General features: G+C 38.5%; 1 protein-coding gene and 1 non-coding gene across 8 annotated transcripts in view; one reads left to right on the forward strand and one right to left on the reverse strand.

The window, feature by feature from the left end:
* MTMR3 (myotubularin related protein 3) overlaps positions 1 to 19,721 on the reverse strand; it is a 140,666-nt gene that overhangs the window by 80,890 nt on the left and 40,055 nt on the right. The window lies entirely within an intron of this gene.
* On the forward strand, positions 7,076 to 7,205 carry LOC131811990 (small nucleolar RNA SNORA70). The gene has a single exon (XR_009346223.1). It is a non-coding gene; the product is annotated as a small nucleolar RNA SNORA70 (small nucleolar RNA).

Genomic DNA, 19,721 nt, shown 5'->3' on the forward strand with positions numbered 1-19,721 from the left:
TTAAATCCAATGTTCTGACAACCTCTTTGTGACATTATTCCTTTCACCACCTAATGGGCAGATCCAAGAGCCACTCGAGGTTTCTTTAGAATTCTAATTCCATCTTACACTTACACCCATCTCTGAAAAGAGCTAAAACTTTAAAAATATATTAGACAATATTTCAGATTATCACTGAAGTGAAATGGCAGTTTCAAGTGGATTCAAAGTTTGTCCAGGATCCTTCATTCCCTGTTTCCATTCCAGCACTGCTGCATGTTTCTCCTGCTTCTTTATCCAATGCTTCTCAAACTAGCAACAGAAGGATCAAGCCTTCCATCCGTCCACTACAAAACTAATGGGGGTAATATTAGATAAGTTAAAGCAACTTTCATCCCAGGATGAAGTCAAGTCACAAAAAATCCATTGAACAAACAAAGCTCACAGTATATCCTAAGGTCATACCTTAATCTTTAATATATTAATTTGCGGTTGCAACCCCAACCCCAGTCTACAGTAAAACCCAAGGGAACTCCCTCCAAGCCTATTTATGTAATCAAAGTTCAAATTTTAAGCAGAAGGAATACAAACAAAAAAATTCTAAACAGAATTATTTAAAGTGCCTAATCAGAATCCCAAACAGAAACCCCAAATAAAGAGTAAAACACTTCCAGCAGCAATGAGTAATTCAAATAACTAATGCGCTAAGGACAATAAAATAACGGCCACCAGGGGGCTTTGTCGCTTGAACGTCTGCCTTTGATTTGGGTCACGATCCTAGGGTCCTGGGATCAAGCTAGGCTCTGATTCTCCCTCTCCCTCTACCTGCCACTCCCCCTACTTGTGCTCCCTCTCTGTCAATGAAATAAGTAAATTTTTAAAAAAATAAAATTCTCTTAAAAGCAAAGTGAGAGCTATTATTTTTTTTTTTTTTTTTTTTTTTTTTTTTTTTTTTTTTTAAAGATTTTTTATTTATTTATTTGACAGAGAGAAATTACAAGTAAGCAGAGAGGCAGGCAGAGAGAGGAGGAAGCAGGCTCCCTGCTGAGCAGAGAGCCCGATGCGGGACTCGATCCCAGGACCCTGAGATCATGACCTGAGCCGAAGGCAGCGGCCTAACCCACTGAGCCACCCAGGCGCCCCAAGTGAGAGCTATTATTAAAATTAAACTCCCTGAGATATGAAAGGAGACTGAAATTCAGAGAGATGAATACAATACTTTGATCAGCTTCTGCCCTTGGGTTATTTGCTAAAACTGAAGAGAGACAGAGCTGTACATCCCATCAGTCTCCAAATTTAGGGGGTGTGGGCAGAGGGAGAGGGACAGAGACCTTTAAGCAGGCTCCGTACCTAGTGTGAAGCCCAGCATGGAGCTCCATCTCACAACCCTGAGATCATAACCTGAGCCAAAATCAAGAGTAGGATCCTTAACTGACTAAGCCACCTAGGCTCAGTGTGACTGAGCCACACTGTTAGAAACACAAAACTGAAATTTAAGGAAACAAAATTTGAAAAACAGACAATGAAGAAATACCATGCAAATACTAACAGAAAAATGGTTTGGGTATAATAACACAAGATAAAGTAGACTTTAAAGCATTATTAGAAATAAAAAGGAGAGGTGCACCTGGCTCAGTAGAGTATGAAACTCTTGATCTCTGGGGTCGTGAATCTGAGCCTCCCAGTGGGCAAAGATATTACTTTAAAAAAAAGAAAAAGCAAAAAAGCAATACAATCCAAATCAAAACATTAGCACAGTGTGTTTTGTTTTGGAGGATATGATGAAAGGATTCTAAAAATACAAAAGGTCCAAGAACAGCCAAAATGCTCTTGAAAAAGGGGGAGGAACCAAGGTGGCAAGTTTAAACTACGCCAGCTAAAGATGGTGTGATACTGGCACAGGGAAAGACCAGTGGAACAGAACAGGGAGCCAAGAAACATCCACATGTAACCACTTGATTTATGAAAAAAAGAGGTAATATAAAACACTAGGCAAGGATCAGCCTTTCTATAACGTGTGCTGGGTCTACTGATATGATAATCCACATGGGGGAAAAAAATGAAATTGGCCCCTATTGTAGGGCTTGAATCCACAATCACACGATCAAGAGTTGTATGCTCTTCTGACTAAGCCAGCCAGGCACTCCCCCTGAAAACAGAAATCTTTAAAAAATGTTTAAGAAAATATTTTCGGGGCGCCTGGGTGGCTCAGTGGATTAAGCCACTGCCTTTGGCTCAGGTCGTGATCTCGGGGTCCTGGGATCGAGTCCCGCATCGGGCTCTCTGCTCAGCGGGGAGCCTGCTTCCCTCTATCTCTCTCTCTGCCTGCTTCTCCATCTGCTTGTGATCTCTCTCTGTCAAATAAATAAATAAAATCTTTAAAAAAAAAAAAAAAGAAAAGAAAATATTTTCATGACTTCTGAGCAGAGAAGAAAAGATTTCTCAAGTAAGGCAAAAAAGTAACCATAAAGGAAAAAAAAAATAAGTTTGACTACATTAAAGTTAAGAATTTCTACTAATCAAAAGACCACAAAGACAGTGAAAACAAAGCCAAATGAACAAAAATATTTGTCCAAAGTTAAATGACAAAAATCCAGAATATATAAAGAACTATAAATTAGTATTTTTAAGAAAAATCATTCAATAGACAAAAAGAGAAAAGAATAGGCAACTGCAAAAAAAAAATCCAAATGGCCCATAAAATAGGCAAAGATGCTCAAACCCAATAACCAGGGAAATCAAAATCAGAACCACAAGATACTACTACTTACCTCCCCAAATTTGTCAAAAATTGAAAACACTGACAAATTTGGGTGTTGACTAGGATGCAGAGCAACGGAAGCTCTCATTCACTACTATGGGAGTGTGAAATGATAAATCGCTTTGGAAAACAACATGGCACTGAAGTTGAAGATACATATCCTATGTCTTGGCACCTAAGCTCCTGGGTTTACACCCTAGAATGTGACAAACACCAGAAAAAATGTACAAGAATATTCATAGCAGTACTGTTCATAGCAGCCCTAATCCAGAAACATCCCAGATGTCCAGCAACAATAAGGTAATTTGTAGTGTATTTTCCCCTATTATGATCAAAAATGTACCATATAATAGCAATAAAAATGAATTAGATCAACAAAACACACAGGAATGTGCAAAAGATAGAAAATACACACAATACAGTTCTATTCAAAAACAGTCTAAACTACTGTTTATGGATACACAATATCAATAAAAGTCAGGTAGTGATAACCATGAAGACCAGAACAGTGGTTAGTTATTTCTAAGAGGAAGGGAGAAGGAGCTGTGTATGAAGGAACAGAGACCGGTGCAGCCTGCTGAGGGTGCTGGGGATGATCTTTTTATTGACCTGGGTGGTAGTGGTGACATGGGCTTTCACTTTCTACAACCATTCACTACACTGTACATTTGCATCTGTTTCTCTGTGTGTGTCACGTATAATTACAAAATTATTTTTAAAAAAGACAACTTGGGAGAAAGAAATGCATGAGATTAAAAAATTTGTGATGGTATGTTTTGGAACAAGGGAAGGATATTTCAGTTCTAGGTAGGCAAAAAAAAAAAAGAGTTTTGTGTGGTTGGGAGTGGGGGAATAAGCAAATCAACATTGAAGGCAACAGAGCAAAGTAGCTTGTGAAACTTAAGACCATCACAGAAATGAAGATTGGTACCTACTTTCCAGAAGTCATGTTGCCTCTGTATCCCAGAAGCTACAGATGTCCTAAGGATAACAGAATCTGTTTAGAAAACCACTAATACCATTCTCATCTAACTCAGCTTGGTATTTCCTTATCTACTTCCTGTCCTCTCGAGGAGAAAGAAAAGCCAGTAAACTCAAAGCCTGACTTTTTCCCCTATCATTATCAAAAATGTGACTTCAAGTGAGGACACTTCATCTAGAATAAAATATCACAAAACAGGCAAATCAGAAAGTAAGTTAAGTTCTTACCTGAAACAATGGACAATGACAGATAATATCTTAATGTATTATCCCCTCTACCTCTAAGAGTGGCAAAGGCAGATAAGAAAACTATACACATCACATGCTTCAAATAGTCACGGAAGAGCCAATAAACTAAAAGCTTAAAGGCATTCAAAAGACAGAACATTAACTGCTTTCACACAAAAACTTCTAATTTACAAATATCATACAAAGGGGTGCCTGGGTGGCTTAGTTAAGTGTCCTACTTTTAATTTCAGCACAGGTCATGATTTCAGGGTTGTTAGAGCAAGCCCTGCGTAGGGCTCTGTACTGGACGTGGAACCTGCTTAAGATTCTCTCTGTTCCCCTCTGTTTCTCCCCCTCCCTCTCTTATAAAAAAAAAAATCATACAAAACATTTATTATTTGGGCACCTGGCTAGCTCAGTCTGTAGAGCCTGGGACTCCTGACCTCAGGACTGTAAATCTGAGCCCCATGTTGGGTGCACAGATTACTTAAAAATAAAATCTTTTTTTTTTTTTTAAGTCTTCAGGGGCGCCTGGGTAGCTCAGCCCATTGAGCGTCTGTCTAACTCTTGATTTCAGCTCTGGTTGTGATCCCATGGGTTATGGGATAGGTCCCCACATTGGGCTTTGCACTCAGCAGGGAATCTGTTTCAGATTCTCTCTCTCCCTCTACCTCTGCCCCTCCCCCATCTAAATGAATAAATAAATCTTTTTTTAAAAAATTTCTGGTTATTTAATAGGTACAAATTGTTTGACAAAGTTCTGGAAATACATAGTGACAGTTACAGAACACTGAAAATACTTGATGCAACTGAGCTGTACTCTTTAAAATGGGCGGGAGGGGTGCCTGAGTGATTCAGTTAAGCATCTGCCTTCAGCTCAGCACATGATCTCAAAAGTCCTGTGATCCAGCCCCATGTCTGGCTCCCTGCTCAGCAGGGAGTCTGCTTCTCCCTCTCCCAAAGCCCCTCCTCCCCACTCGTGCTATAATAAATTTTAAAAAATAATAAAATGGTTAAATGATAAATTTTGTTATGTGTATTTTCCTCACAATAAAAAAGATTTTAAAAATTGTTAAAATATCTGCTTATTAAAGAGACCCTTAAGAAAATGAAATTCAGAGTGGGAAAAATATTTGCAAATACATGTATCTAATAAAGTATTTATGTCCAAAAATATATAAAAAGCAAACACAAATCAGTAAGAGGAAGAAAACTTTTATAGACAAAAGATTTTAATGGAACCCTTACCAAAGACATTATCAATGGCCAGTAAGTACATTAAAAGATGTGGATCACCATCAATCATCCCGGAAATGCAAATGAAAACACTACAGTAAGATACCCTTTCACACCCAATGGAGTAACTACATTAGAGACTTACAATAACAAATTTGATGATGTTGAGTAACTGGAACTCATACATTGCTCATGAAAGTATAAATCTGGCAATACCACTTTTAAGGACAGTCTGGCAGCTACTTATACAGTTAAACATCCTATGACCCAGCAATTGCACTCCTTGATACTAACCCAAGGGAAGTGAAAACATGTGATCACAAGAAGGCTTGGAAACAAATGTTCAGAACAACTTTATTCCTAACAGGCCCAAACTGAAAAGAACTCAAAATGTCCAGTATCAAGTGATCAGATAAACAGATTATGGGTGCAATTCCTCAATAAAATACTATTCAGCAATAAAAATGAACAACATGGATGAATCTCAAAAGCATCAGACTGACTCAAAGCAGCAACTTAAAAAAGAGCAAATACTACATGATTCCATTAAAATGAAAAATTAAATAAAACTGATCTATAGTGGGGCACCTGGGTAGCTCAGTGGGTTAAAGCCTCTGCCTTTGGCTCGGGTCATTTCCAGAGTCCTGGGATCAAGCCCCACATTAGGAAGAGCCTGCTTCCCTTCCTCTCTCTCTGCCTGCCTCTCTGCCTACTTGTGATCTCTGTCAAATAAATAAAATCTTTTAAAATAAATAAATAAGGGGGGCCTGGGTGGCTCAGTGGGTTAAAGCCTCTGCCTTAGGCTCAGGTCATGAACCCAGGGTCCTGGGATCAAGCCCCGCCTCAGGCTCTCTGCTTGGAGGGGAGCCTGCTTCCTCCAATCTCTCTGCCTACTTGTGATTTCTGTCAAATAAATAAATAAAAATCAAATAAATAAATAAATAAATAAAGCTGATCTATAGTGACAGAAACATAATTCAGGTAGGAACTGCAGTTTGGGTGGGAGGAGAACAGGAAATAACCAGAAGGGGGCCATGAGTATGTTCCAATATAAAGTTATATATCAGGATTGTGGCAGTGGCTACATAGCTGTAAACATTTACTGAAACTCAAACTGCATATTTCTATCTGTGCATTTCACTATATACTACACTTGACCTTAGCCAAAAGGCTGAGAAGTGATTGCATTTCACTATATAAATTCTATCTTAATTTTTTAAAAATCCTAAAATCATATCCTAAAGCAGGAGCTCTAACCCTCATCCAAAAGTAGTCGGTATAGTATTTAGAAAAAGTTGTACAAGCAGATCATATGAACTACCCTACATAGGTCACCAACTCTGTTTCAAATCTCTTTCTGAGGGAATGCATATGAAATTGTGGTTTTCCATATAACCAAAGGACAAGCATTTACATGTGATCAGTGTTCTGGGTAAAGTCTAAAGTTCTTCTAAGGTACAGAAATTTCCATGAAGTTAATTGGCCTCCAAGGAGATCAACTTCATGACATGATCAAGGGAATGTGTTATATGATGGCTTTTGTTAATCACCCAGTACCTTCTGTCAGAGAAATGGTTATTTAACCACCTGCTAACCTGATGGTGAGGAGGAAGAAGAGGGAGGGAAAAAATGTTGGACCTTTGATAGCATTCGTATTTCCTACTTGGAAAAAAAGGGGGGGGTTACTAGGTTCAGCTCCCATAAAACTTCTTACTGGTTAAAAAAATACAGTAATATTCTTATTACTATTAGTTAAAGCTGTTTCCAGTAGTCTACATCAACTGCTACTCTTTTATATAAAATACATAAATAATCTCTCCATACACAAGACGTCATTTCAGAATAACGTCTACCCAGAAAACTTTAAACAGTTTCATTAAAAAATTTTATCTTCAAGCCGACTGTACTCTTTCCTTTCTCCATGGGGGACCAGCATGCCATGCTGCAAAGAGTAGCCTCCTTGGTGGCATATGGAACCTGCTGACTGCATGAGTTGCCCCAAGAGACCTTGAACATAGCCCTTTCCAGTGCACACTGAGGTGTGACCTCATGCTATCTCCAAGCTAGGCTGCAGACCGGCCTGCGGGGTGCCTTCGGAAAGCCCTATATAGGGCACAGGAGCCAGGGTCCACACTGGCCAAGTCATCATGTCCATCCATAACAAGTTGCAGAACAAGGAGCATGTGACTGAGGCCCTAGACAGGGCCAAGTTCAAGTTCCCTGGCCGCCAGAAGATGCGCATCTCCAAGAAGTGGGGCTTTTACTAAGTTTAATGCAGACAAAGTTGAAGACATGGTAGCTGAAGAGCAGCTCATCCCAGGTAGCTGTGGGGTCAAATACTTTCCTAACAGTGGCCAAATGAAGGCCTCTGCACTCATGAGAACCTTGGCACTGCTCCCTCCCTATTCATGCCCACCAATAAATACTACTTCCTATCAAAAAAAAAATTATCTTCAGAAATTAATGTTTGATTTAGCTCACTGGGAAAACAAGCACAGGGCTTTTGCTGAAAGTAGTTTTAGCTAACCTTAATTAGCAAGCCTGAAAGGTTTATAAAGTTATTTCAAGAGTGAGGTAAGCACATGACCTAAAGTCGCAACTCAGGATCATCAATTTCAAAAGTTATCTCTACAAGACCTCAATGTCTGAATAAAACAAAATAAAATAAGATAAAATAAAATAAAACAAAACATTTTTAAGATCCAAGTTTTGTGTTATTTCATTTAAACCTATAGTAAGAACATTTGTACTGTGACACTCCTTAACCAAATCTTAAGTTAGAAAATAAAACTAGCATAAAAGTTTAAGATTTTAAATCCTAACATGGACATATTTTCTTCAAATAAAAACAGTAAAATATACACTTATATGTCAAAATTAGAAAATGTACACAATTTTTCTAAATTATCTATTGAACAGGGTGCCTGAGTGGCTCAATTAAACATCTAACTATTCTTGGTTCTGGCTCAGGTCATGATCTCATGGGTGGTGAGACTGAGACCCCACTGTGGGGGGGGGATTCACCCTCAGCAGGGAATCTGCTTGAAGATTCTCTCCCTCTGCCCCTCCAACCACTCGCCCACTCTCTCTCAGAAAGAAATCTTTTTTAAAAATAAAATTAGTGGGGCACCTGGGTGGCTCAGTGGGTTAAGCCTCTGCCTTTGGCTCAGGTCATGATCACAGGGTCCTGGGATCAAGCCCCACATCAGGCTCTCTGCTCAGCAGGGAGCCTGCTTCCCCTTCCCTCTCTGCCTGCCTCTCTGCCTGCTTGTGATCTCTCTCTGTCAAATAAATAAATAAAATCTTTAAAATAAATAAAAAATAAAAATAAAATTAGCTGTTGAAGAAATGACAAGGCCAGCTTCATGAGTGCACAACCTGTACAGTCACATGACTCCATGCTTGGTTTATTTTTCTGCTATAATCATTCTGAAATTCTTCATTTTTTCTTTAAAAAGGAGCCCTGAAAATTATATGGCCAGTCCTAAGCAAGGAATCTATGGGGGGAAAAATTTTTTTAAACACCCATCACTCCAATGACCAAGAAAAATTTAACTCTGGGCTCACAAATCAATACAAATCTTTTTTAAGTATGCCAGAAAAGCACATATGGTTCCAAATCAGACTCAGATTTCAGAAAGGTCTGTACCGGGGCGCCTGGGTGGCTCAGTGGTTTGGGTTGCTGCCTTCGGCTCGGGTCATGATCTCAGGGTCCTGGGATAGAGCCCCGCATCGGGCTCTCTGCTCCGCAGGAAGCCTGCTTCCCTCTCTCTCTTTCTCTCTCTATGCCTGCCTCTCTGCCTACTTGTGATCTCTGTCAAATAAATAAATAAAATCTTTAAAAAAAAAAAAAAAGAAAGAAAGGTCTGTACCTACTGAACATCATCAACTAGAAGAACAAGCTTTGGGAAGTTTTTTCCATCATTCACAGATTTAGATCCTTTAAACACATTTATGAAATGCAATTTGATGTTTACTTCATTGAGACCCAAAAATTATATGGAGTGCTATTATTCACCAAATTTTACATTCTAAAAACTAGTATTTTATAAAAACAAACCTTCAAAGTTTTATGAAAGAAAAAAGCACACAAGCACAACAAACAAGTTGCTTCTGAGCCCCAAGACTGCTGTGATAGATCAAAGGTAACAATGTGTGGTAAAGAAAGGCATCTCCAGAAAAGAATGTCTTGATGCTCAGTAGGCACTCAAACAACTAAGTTTTATAGCCGTGTAAATGTCAGCATTCTCCTGAGAAAAGAGATTCACCCTGCTAATAAGGGTATTAAAACTGCTAGATTCAAATGAAGACAAAATAGAGTAAAGCTAAAACACTAGTAATTACTGACAAGAAAGATAACAAAGATCCATTATCAATAAGTATCTTACTTTTGTCAGCTGCAGAAGTTGAGTACTTGATAGAAGGTTTGGAAAAGGGGTAAAATACTAGCCTTTAAAATCCAAACATCACATCAAATTCCCCAGAAAGTCTTTTAACCACGGTAGTAATATCAAAAACATAAGCATCTTAAAACTCAAATGGAGGGGCGCCTGGGTGGCTCAGTGGGTTAAACCTCTGCCTTCAGCTCAGGTCATGGTCTCAGGATCCTAGGATCGAGTCCCTACATCGGGCTCTCTGCTCAGCGGAGAGCCTACTTCCTCCTCTCTTTCTCTCTCTGCCTGCCTCTCTGCCTGCTTGTGATCTCTGTCAAATAAATAAAATCCTTAAAAAATATATAAAAAATAAAAAATAAGACTCAAATGGAAAGGATGAGGGAGGGCCATATTTTTTCAATATTACAATTTTACATTCTATTCAAAGAAATTAACTTGGGGGTGCCTTGGCTGTCTCTGCCAGTGGAGCATGTGCCTCCTGATCTTGGGGTTTTAAGTTCAAGCCCCACGCTGGGTGTAGAGGTTACTAAAATAAAATAAACATCTTAACTTAAGAAAAAAAAATTGGGTGGGGGGCAGCTCATCCAGGATATGAATTTTTTAAAATTTAATAAAATAAAAGAAATTAACTTGGAAAACTGTAATGAAAAGCAAGTTTTGGGACACCTGGGTGGCTTAGTTGGTTAAGTGGTTATGCAGTTAAGCCTTCGGCTCAGGTCACAAGCGTCCTGGGATGGAGTCCCAAATCAGGCTCTTTGCTCAGCGGGGAGCCTGCTTCTCCCCCTGCCTGCTCTGCCTGCTATTCCCCCTGCTTGTGCACACATGCTCTCTCTCTGACAAATAAATAAATACAATCTTTAAAAAAAAAAGAGAGGGGCGCCTGGGTGGCTCAGTGGGTTAAGCCGCTGCCTTCGGCTCAGGACATGATCTCAGGGTCCTGGGATCGAATCCCGCATCGGGCTCTCTGCTCAGCAGGGAGTCTGCTTCCCTCTCTCTCTCTCTGCCTGCCTCTCCATCTACTTGTGATTTCTCTCTGTCAAATAAATAAATAAATAATCTTATTTTTAAAAAAAGAGAAAAAGAAAGAAAAGCATGTTTGGGGGAATACAGGAAAACACAGAATTTGCCAAGGCAAATAAATGGCTATTAAATTGAAAACTGGGTGTCACTAAATAATGTTCTACTACAGATTGTTATTAAATAATATATTAAATTAAATTTAACATTAAAATATTAAACCCGTCAACACCTTCTGAGATGCTAACAAAGGAAAAAATCAGGGGCGCCTGGGTGGCTCAGTGGGTTGAACCTCTGCCTTTGGCTCCAGTTATGATCTCAGGGTCCTGGGATCAAGCCCCACTTTGGGCTCTCTACTCGGCAGGGAAGACTGCTTCCCCTGCTCTCTCTCTGCCTGCCTCTGCCTACTTGTGATCTCTCTCTCTCACTGTCAAATAAATAAAATATTTTTAAAAATAAATAAAGGGAAAAAATCCATTCACTCACAGCTGAATATTTTTAAAATAACTTCAAGCTGGGCACTGCTTTCTACTCACTTCTTAAAGCCTATTTCAGCACTAAGACAATCTAAATAAGAGAAAGTCAGGAAATCAGGTTTTCCATTAAACTCGCAGGCTCACCACCCTCCCAACTGGCATCTAGTACAGGAAAAGCCTCCAGGGAAGGAAAGAAGTCTATTTGCCCTGCATTATTGAGCTGTAAGTTTGTGTTGTTATGGGCACCAGCACAATAAAACAAATGTAAGGGCAAGGAAGCAAAAAGCTGACCGGATAAGACAATTGGTCTATGTGTTCAGTATACTAATTAGACTGTAAGTACCTAAAAGTTCCCAAGCATAACCAAATACAGAGTTAAATATATGTATTTTTTAATACATAAAATATATACACACACACACAGAAGTATTTATATATATAAAATTAGGGGGCTAGGGTACCTTGATAGAACCATAGAAGTTAAGGAATCTTTTATTCTTCTTAAATCTAATCCTTCCAAATTACAATTATAGACTACAGAATAGGAAGAATGCAAACCTCTCTAAGGGCTTGCAGAACAGATAGCTGATTTTGTCTCCAGCCTCTAAACTTTTCACCAAAATAAGGGTAAGGGAAGATAAAAGATTATTCAACCAGATAGTAAACCTAATAAAAAAGGCAAATTCTTTTGCAAAAGTCAGTATTTAAGACCACATCTCCTGCTTTTATTCCCTTATTCTACTCCCCACAGCCTGTGGCAGAGTGGAGGAATAGGATTTCCCTTTTTACTATGCACTGTCACTTCAGTGTCTGCTCTTTTAAACAAAGACTTCAAGGGAATACCAGTATTTAAGAATTAAAAACATACAAGGGCACCCTGAAGAGTGTTCTCTTTTAGGCATTCATTCACAGCTTTAGAGTCCGGTAGACCTTGCCTCAAAACCTAATTCAGGCATTTATTAGTTTTATCATCTTGAGCAGGTCTCTTTTCATTAACATGTTTGACAGCAAAAATATCCCACGGTGTTATTATAAGTGATCTAAGACACAGAAGCAACCAGAAGTGTACCTAGCATTTAGTAATCACATACATGTTAGCTATTCCCACTAATACCCTGCTATGTATCCATAACTTAGTTACACCACACACACTTTAGGTATCGGTTTCTTGAGCTCTCAAAGGAAATATAATTATCTGTCTTGCCCAATTTCATGGGATTACTGGAAAACAAACCAATATACAAAAAAAGCTACTAAAAAGTCTTCCAGAGGCGCCTGGGTGGCTCAGTGGGTTAAGCCGCTGCCTTCGGCTCAGGTCATGATCTCAGGGTCCTGGGATCGAGCCCGCATCGGGATCTCTGCTCAGCAGGGAGCCTGCTTCCTCCCCTCTCTCTCTGCCTGCCTCTCTGCCTACTTGTAATCTCTCTGTCAAATAAATAAATAAAAATTTTTTTAAAAAAAGTTTTCCATTATAGATCTATCCATTACTCTGTTCACAAAAAAGCTACAGTTAAACACTGCATATGGAGCTCTGTTTTATATTATGGACCTTTATCGGCTTAGTAAAACTAGTCTAAAGGAATATTTAAGTATTATTTTGTTAAACAAAACCAAAGTCTGAATAAGTACCATTATCTTCTACTTAAAAGCTAGTATTTACTGACCTGTGCCTATCACTGAGCTATGTACTTTTCATACATTATCTTATTCAATCTTCATAAGGCTGCTGAGGTAGGTACTATTTATCCCCACTTCAGTGAGGACAGCAAGTCTCCCAAGAATTAAGTAATCTGCCCAAGGACTAAGTAAGCTGCCCAAGGTCAAAGGGCCGGTATATTTCTAGATTCTAAAACACCACGCTAGAATGGACCCTTTACCATGATGTGACATGATCACTTGAATGCAGTTTTCCCCTAAAACAATGGTTAAGATCTTTTCAAATTCTACTAAAACTCAGATACTAAGGAAAAGAGACATTATAAATTTTACATGAAAATGCAAATAAAACCAGAAAGAACTTCTGAAGTTACATGTACAAGAGAAAAACTGGGCTTCAGAATATCTAAACAGGGCACAAGGAAAACCACAACCTTCTTTAGATACTCCAGCATGGATAGTGGTTCATTTGGTGAGAGGTGTACTAAGACCTTTAGTGTACTGAGTTTAATTTTCACAAGCAAATTTACTCACTTCCATAGAGAGTAAACACAATACAAACGCCTTTATCCATACATCGACTGACCTAAAAACTTACACTATTATCGGGAAAACAGGAAGAATACATGTGGCTTTGACAAGCATGTCACTTCTGTAGGAGGCAGTGATAAGGGACAACTAAAAATGCTCTGTTGAGTTTATGTATCATCTTGACACTTCATAGTGTTAGTTTACAAAGAACCCTGACAGACTAAAGTCTAATTATAATTAGTACTTCTTAGTTCAAAAATTATGTTAAGATACTATAATATAATATATCTGGTGACAACAACCTAATGATATACAAGCCAAAGTTAGCAAGATGCATTTTAGTTTTCAAATTTCAAAACATCTTGACCAAAAGCAAAATAAACCACATTTGCATTTAATTAAGCTTAAAAACATACTGAAACTTCTGTTGATAGAGGAACCAGAGGTGGTACATGAAATATCTTGCCAACTGTGAGGTGTATCCAAGAGCTTAGATATAAGATTATCATTAAAATTAAACTCTAAAAATCCATAAAGGATTTCTCCATGGTTATATAAGAGAATGTCCCTACCTTATTCTTAGGAAATAAACTCCAGAGTATTCAAAGGAATTCTGGAGGGGCACAGTTCCTTCAACTTACTCTCAAAGGGTTCAAAAAAAAAAGGGGGCGGGGGAATTATAAAGCATATGAAACAAAAGGTAAACAACTGGTGAAGGGTAATGACTGGTAAATTCCTTATGTTATTTCTGTAATTTCTACTAAATCTGAAATTATATCAAAGCGAAAAACTATTTTTTTAAATCTGACACAAATATGACAGATTAATATTATTCAACTAGTCTGCAGGTACATGAACATTCATTATATTACTTGATTAATCTAAATTCTCCTTATGGTTAAAAAAATTCAAATGAAAAAGAAGGTTGTACTCTAGTCCCAGGCAAAGTATATTCTGTCCATGAGGAAGGCTCCATAACTACTAGAATTTTGTTATTAATCATCTATCATACAATTAAGCCTTGTTCACTTCCATGCCTTTCAAGCTATCTCTGATTATAGTATCCCTAACTTATTAGGGATGCTACCCTGGTGCTCTTTACAAGCAGAAAAAGAAACATTTTTAAAAAGAACTTTTACTATGAAACTAAAAACAAAAACAAAGACACTATAGTGATAAAAGTCAAAGTGTGATTATCTCCTTGGGGTATGTACTGACTGGGAAAGAGTCTGAGTGGAGGAGAGCTGTAAGTGTTTTGTTTTTGTTTTTGTTTTTGTTTTGACAGAGAAAAGACAGAGCGAGAGAGGGAACACAAGCAAGAGAGTGGGAGAGGGCGAAGCAGGCTCCCCACTGAGTGAGGAGCCCAATGCAGGGCTTGATCCCGGGACCCTGGGATCATGACCTGAGCTGAAGGCAGTTGCTTAACCAACTGAGCCACTCAGGTGCCCCTAAATGTTCTATCTTAATCTGGGTGCAATTACATGGATCTATACACATGTAAAAAGTTATCAAGCTTAAGGTTACTATACTTTATTATATGTACAATTATTTCCCAATTTTAAAATAAATTAAAACAAACTAGTGCTTTCAGAAAACAGACATTCTCAGTTCAAATCCAAAACCAACAATGGGACGGAATGACACAGATTACAAGGACACTCAGATTTATACCAGTCTCTGTAATCTTGGTTAACAGCAGTATACCTCTGAGGTGGGTTTTTTGTTTTTTGTTTTGTTTTGTTTTGTTTGTTTAAAGAATAACCATTCCAAAATTTTAAATAGAAGGTATTCAAAGAGATTATGCAAGGAAAAAAAAAGAACTGGCAGTCAGGAGTTCCCAACAAATACCATGAAATCTGTAATATTATGATCTGTAACATTATCATCTTACACAAGAAATCAGGTTAGACAGATTCCCCTCTACTGTTTTATGTTTTAGTCTCAGCCACCTTGAAAAGATAAATAATGGGGCACCTGCCTGGCTCTGTTGGTTAAACATCCAACTCTTGATTTTGGCTCAGGTCATGATCTTAGGATGGTGAGATCCAGCCCTACTTCTGGTTCACACTGGACGTGGAGCCTACTAAAGATGGTCTCAGGCCCTCGGTCCTTCTGTCCCTCCCTCTCTCGGAAAAAAAAAAAAAAGGCTAAAAAGCATGGATTTTTTTTTCTCCCTTTGCAGAAACTATGGAAATAGAAAACATTTTTAAAAATATAGCTTTGGCAAGAAACTAAACACTAACACTGTGGATGTTGTCCTTCATTCAAAACAATGTCTGCAAATTCAGGACAATATAAACCAAAATCAATGTATGTAATGATAAACGGGACGATGAAACTAACATTTAAGAAGCAAGTATGGAAATAGGGAGTAGATCAGCTACTGCTATCTTCCTCCACTGGGCTATATTTCATTACAGATTCAAGTACTGTTACCCTTATTGTGTCAGTATTTCCACAGCAGAATTGAAACAAAATTTTTTTCTAATTCAACAGTGACGTCAAGTTGCCAAGTCACCATTCAGAAAACTGTCTCAACCCTAAAGAAATTTAGGAACTTTTTAGCCAAAAGCGTCTAGAAATTAATCATTTTTTTAAGTTCACTTTCATACAATGCTAACCTCAGAAGTCTACATAAGAGGTCTGGGAATGACCATTTATATCAAATTTCTATAATAAGAAATGCTAATCTACAGTGACAGAGATCAGATCAGTGGTTTGCTGAGACTAATGGGAGGATTGCTAAAGGGTATTAGGAACCTTTTCTGCAGTAATGGAAATATTCTCTATCAAGAATAGAGTGGTGATTTTATAAGCCCATATGCCTGTCAAAGTACAACAGGTGAATTCTATTGCATATAAATTATATCTTAATAAAGCAGACTTAAAAAGTAAATACACCCAATTTAGAACTTGAAAAATGATGGGAAATCAAATGCTAAGGAAAAAAAATTCACTGAAACTTGATTTAACTTAAAGATATCTGTATGGGGGCGCCTGGGTGGCTCAGTGGGTTAAGGCCTCTGCTTTTGGCTCAGGTCATGATCTCAGGGTCCTAGGTCCGCATCGGGCTCTCTGCTCAGTGGGGAGCCAGCTTCCTCCTCTCTCTCTCTGCCTGCCCCTCTGCCTGCTTGTGATCTCTTTCTGTCAAATAAATAAATAAAATCTTAAAAAAAAAAGATCTCTGTATGGAAGACAATCAAGGGGACTTCCAAAGTCACTTGACCCTCACCAGCTCTACTGTCCGCATACCTACCACTGCCACTCCTCAAACACTTGGCTCAATGCTATAAGCATTTCAGTCAAAACACAGATCCTTTAAGCATCAGAGATACCTTTAAAAGTAACAAATCTGAGAGGGAAGGAACCAAGTCTGAGTAAATGGACAACAGAAAATAATGCACACTTTCCTAACGCTATCTTACGATAACCTAAACCTCATAAGCAATCAGAAAAATACAAAATAAAAACAACGAAGATAACTTTTTCCTATATTCCAGCCACTAGACTGGCCAAAATTAAGATACCATTTACTTTCAAATACTGAAATAAACATGGAAGATTACTACTTGCATACACTTGGGTAGAAGTAAAATTGTTACAGCTAACTTTTTAGTTGTTGTTTTATTTTTTAATACAGATTTTTTTAAAGATTTTATTTATTTATTTGACAGATAAAGATCACAAGTAGGCAGAGAGGCAGGCAGAGAGAGAGAGGGATGCAGGCTCCCTGCTGAGCAGAGAGCCTGATGTGGGGCTCGATCCCAAGACCCTGAGATCATGACCTAAGCTGAAGGCAGAGGCTTTAACCCACTGAGCCACCCGGGCGCCCCAGTACAGATTTATTTTTAAATAATTCTATATTCAACACTGGGACCCAAACTTAAAACCCTGAGATCAAGAATCAAATGCTCCACCCACTAAGCCAGTCAGTCATCGCTATTATAGCTACTTTGAAGAGCATTTTGGCATCATATTAAAACTATAGGTACACAAGACACCTAACTGGTTGAGTCGGTAGAGCATGAACTCTCCATCCCAAGATCAAGAGTCACAAGCTCCATGCCGGCTCATAGCTTACATGGGGGTGAGGGGCGGGGGGGAGACTGTAGCTATGTATACCATATGACCCAGCAAATCTGTTTTGCCTTTTAAGTAATCTCTACCCCCAAAGTGGGGCTCAAATTCACAACCCTGAGTTTAAGAGTCACATGCTCTACCTACTGAGCCAGCCTGGAGCTCTAACCCAGCAAATCTATTTCTCAATACTTCAGAGTAGTCACCCACTGAGAAAGATGCTTTGAGACGTTAATTAATTAATTAATTAATCAATAAAACCTTCACTGCAACAGCTAATAAGAACAAAAGACTAAAGATAACCTAAATATCTACCAGTAGAGTAACTAGATGAACAAAAAAATTATGTTTGTATTATGGAATATTATATAATATTTAAGCAAATATCTCTGAGACACACTGAAGAGAAGAATGATGTAGAGATGTACAGTATAGTAAAAAGAAAAAAGGTAAAGAATGCCATATATTATTTAGGGATGGATACACACACACACACACACACAGGCATGGGGGAAAAAGCCTGTGGGGGAGGGAATATGCTAAATGAATTATAGTAATTATCTCTAGAGAGAATAAAAAGACCAGGACTGAAAATCACATTTAAAGGAATTTTAGCCTTATCTTTAATGCTTTAATATTTCACAAGGAGAAACTATTCACCTGTAACTCACATACTGAAATTTTATTTTGGAAAGCACTAATGCAAACAAGAAATGGATATATTAGGTTTTCCTCCCTTAAATAGTTCAAACTGAGAAATATTACTATTACTTCAAGTAATACTTCAACTATTTACAAGTTGCTGTGCCTCTATCATGCACCATATTACATGCTACTTTGGAAGGCCCATCAATACTCAAATTTTCTCCTCTAATAAACTACTGCCACAAAGGAAGAATAACATTATTAATACACCTCAAAACCTGTAAGAGACAATGAAAAAAAAAAAAAAAGATTTAAAACAAAAATTCAGGGATGCCCAGGTGGCTCAGTAAGTTAAGTATCTGCCTTCAGCTCAGCTCATGATCTCAGGATCCTGGGATGGAGCCCAGAGTTGGGCTCCCTGCTCAGTAGGGAATCTGATTTTATCTCTCTGCCCCTCTCCTGCTTGTCCCTCTCCATCTCTCTTTCTCTCTCAAATGGACAAATAAATCTTTAAAAAAGATGGCTAATTTTAGGGACACCTGGGTGGCTTAGTTGGTTAAGCAGCTGCCTTCGGCTCAGGTCACGATCCCAGGGCCTGGGTTCAAGTCCTACATCGGGCTCCTTGCTCATAGGGAGCCTGCTTCTCTCTCTGCCTCTGCCTGCCACTCTGCCTGCTTGTGCTCTCTCTCTCTGAGAAATAAATTTAAAAATCTTTAAAAAAAAAAAAAAAAGATGGCTATTTTAAACAAACATTAAGTAATAAAGTTTAGGGGCACTTGGCTCACTCAGTGAGTGGAGCATGCTTTCCAATCTTGGGGTTGTGGGTTCAAGCCCCGTGTTGGGTATAGAGATTACTTAAAATTAAAAAAAAAAAAAAGAATAAAGTGTTGGCTACCATGTGGAAAATTGGGATTCTTGTGCACTGCTGATGGGAATGTAAAATGGTGCAGCCACTGTGGAAAACAGGACGGCAACTCCTCAAAAAAATCAAAACATAAAATTACCACATCATCCAGCAATTCTACTTCTGGATATACATACCCACAAGAACTGAAAAGTAGGGACCTGAACAGGTATTCATATATCCATGTTCACAGCACTGTTTACAGTAGCCAAAAGGTGGAAGCAACCCAAGTGTCCATCAGTGGATGAAGGGATAAACAAAACATGGCATGTATGTACAGTGGAATATTATTCAGCTTTAAAAAGGAAGGAAATTCAAACACATGCCACAACATGGATGAACCAACATTACGCTGAATGAAATGAGGCACAACAGAACAAATACTGTATGATTACACTTACATGAGGTACTTAGAAAGCAAAATGTTTTTTGCTAGGGGCTTGGGAGAGGGATGAATGGGGCATTAGTGTTTATTGGGTACAGAGTTCCAGTTAGAGAAGATGAAAAGGTTCTGAGATGGATGGTAGAAATGGATGCACAACAATGTGAATGTACTTAATGCCACAAAACTGTACACTTAAAAATGGTTAAAACGTGGGGGGGGGGGGGGCTCAGTTGGTTAAGCATTGGAGTCTTCATTTAATCTCAGGTCATGATCTCAGGGTTGTGGCACAGAACCCCACATCAGGCTCCATACTCAGCGCAGAGTCTGCTTGAGATTCTCTCCTTCCACCCCTCACTTGAACACACACATACTCACTCTAAATATTTTTTTAATGGCTGAAATGATAAATTTCATGTTATGTATATTTTACCACAACACTCACTCTCTCTCT

The sequence above is a fragment of the Mustela lutreola genome, chromosome 11 (assembly GCF_030435805.1).
Source record: "Mustela lutreola isolate mMusLut2 chromosome 11, mMusLut2.pri, whole genome shotgun sequence".
Lineage (NCBI taxonomy): Eukaryota > Metazoa > Chordata > Mammalia > Carnivora > Mustelidae > Mustela > Mustela lutreola.